The sequence below is a fragment of the Frankliniella occidentalis genome, unplaced genomic scaffold (assembly GCF_000697945.3).
Source record: "Frankliniella occidentalis isolate FOCC.00 unplaced genomic scaffold, Focc_3.1 Scaffold26, whole genome shotgun sequence".
Taxonomy (NCBI): Eukaryota; Metazoa; Arthropoda; class Insecta; order Thysanoptera; family Thripidae; genus Frankliniella; species Frankliniella occidentalis.
The window spans coordinates 2,822,671-2,824,935 of NW_026267156.1; the positions used below are offsets into that span (position 1 = coordinate 2,822,671).

Here is a 2,265-nt window from a genome sequence, read left to right on the forward strand (position 1 = left end):
GGAGTGGTGGCGTGCGGGGCGAGCGGCGGGCGGAGGGCTATAGAGGGCAAAGACCCTGCGTCTGCGTGCCGTACCGCCGGCCTCGGCGGCTCACCCGGCGTCCGCCCACAGCCGGTCGAAACTCATTGCTTGCTTACTTGGTTATTCCTGGCAGACGCTCCAACAGTCACGAAGCATCGGTGGTTCAGTGGTAGAATGCTCGCCTGCCACGCGGGCGGCCCGGGTTCGATTCCCGGCCGATGCAATCATTTTCGTGAATGTGTAAAGTCAGTTTTTGCGTCATGGAATGCAAAACGCACCAAAAAAATTGTTGTGCTCAAAATAAAAAGAGACTAGTAAAAGGAAAAGGCCACTTTCCCTACGCCCTGCCCTGCCCTGGTTTGTGGCCTCTAGGTTGTGGCCACGACCTGGCCACTAAGTTGTGGCCACGACATGGCCACTAAGTTGTGGCCACGACATGGCCACTAAGTTGTGGCCACGACATGGCCACTAAGTTGTGGCCACGACATGGCCACGAAGTTGTGGCCACGACATGGCCACGAAGTTGTGGCCACAACACCGTGACGCCAGACACAACTCAATGTTAGCCTTCCAAATCAATTCAGGAAAGTCCGGGTGAAATTATGAGCTTGAGTTCGACTCCAATTTTGTGCCTAAGAAATTGTTTATACCAGGTGGCTGACTCACGCCGCGCACCGTAGCTACATATACTGTACCGCATGCAGACGTGTGGGTGGGTTGCCTACTCGCACGGGGCCATAAGTAGCCGTGGGCAGCGAGTCAGCAGCGTGAGTCAGCCACTTGGTATGGTGGTATAAATGAAAAAACAAAATAAAATGTAACTAAAAGTACTGCTAGGAACCGAGATGTGCCACCCCTTGGAATGCGGGGCGGCTAGGGAGGGCGCTCTACGGCAACCCGGAAGTGTGGGGAAGCGTGAGGAAAGTGGGCGCCGTCCAGTTCGCAAATGTCCGCTCGATAGCTTTGTTAAAGCAGGACGGTGGGTTCAAGACAATTAAAATTTATTGTGGCGATGGACGGACATAGAGCATATTTCTGAGCAACAATAAATTCAAAGTTTCGATCACCCACAGCCAAGGCCCTCTCATTACCCAATAGTAACGTTAGCTCTCGCTGATGACATGCCACGTTCTCCTGCGCTATATATACCTTTGCGTTCCCTCGACGTGACAGAGTCGGTTCGAGCATTTCTCTCGGGGCCACGACGGGGACCTCGTGTCCCTTCGCCCTGGGGAAAGTCCCCGGATCCCCGGTAGAGAGTACCGCGCCGTGAGAGCGTTTGCCTCGCCCATCGCCCGCAGTCAGCCAGTGATAGGCGCGGGCGGGGCGGGTGCGCTGATCATAGCACAGTAATGAAATGCGTCGCAAGACGAACAGAACGGGGCTCTCTCCGACCCGACTCTTTTTTCTTGTTTTTCTTGCTGTTTTGTGTCCCTCGCGACGCTCTTTCTTACTTGAGTGAGCCGGGACTGCCGGTGGCCCTTCACGACGTCGCTCTAGCTCAAGAAGCGCGCTAATGAGGCCCACACGCCAAAGTGGCTGTTGCGCACAGCGAGGCCGGAGGAGAGGAGTTTCGAGTGGAGCACGTTTGCGTAGTACATGATCCTCAAATCATCACTACTTTGGTCCTGACGCATCGTCATCGTAAAGTAATCCGCACACTGCTATCATCACTACTTGGCAAACACCACTTCAGGTCCGAGATACCCCACGGCTACAGTCGATACCCCGTGCGCCAGCGACCCGCAGCGTGGAGTACCGCCCGCCAACCGGTCCAAGGGGCGAGACGCGTGCTGGTAGCGCCTGTCGGAGTGACGATAGGCCACCCTTCGGACGCGGCCGCGGTCGGGCTTGCCTACCACTCCGCCTCCGCCCCATCCCACGAGACATAAGGAAGCAGGGTTTGGTGATTGTGGATGCAGTGGAGTTATGGATCCCGTGCCGCTCTGCTGGCTGGTGAGCCGTAGTGCAGGGAACAAAAAGGCCTGTAGACCTCCGGGCTCACAAGAAGTACTGTCGTCAAGGGAATATGTCACAAAATTGCTAATTTCCTGAAACGCGAGCAACGCACCACCTTCCTCCTCCCTCTCTTTGCTCGGGCAGAGGGACACATCCCAGCGGCCCGTCCCGCCCCAAGAACGACAAGCAAAACTACGAAGTACAATATCGGTGTACCTAAAGTGAGCTAAAACAAGGGACCCACTACGCCTTGCTCCGCGGACGGGGAGACGAAGAGGGAGGGAG

General features: G+C 56.0%; 1 non-coding gene across 1 annotated transcript; it reads left to right on the plus strand.

Annotated features, from left to right (window-relative positions):
- The first annotated feature begins 173 nt into the window (after positions 1-173).
- Trnag-gcc (transfer RNA glycine (anticodon GCC)) lies at positions 174-244 on the plus strand. The gene has a single exon. It is a non-coding gene; the product is annotated as a tRNA-Gly (tRNA).
- Positions 245-2,265: the final 2,021 nt, after the last annotated feature.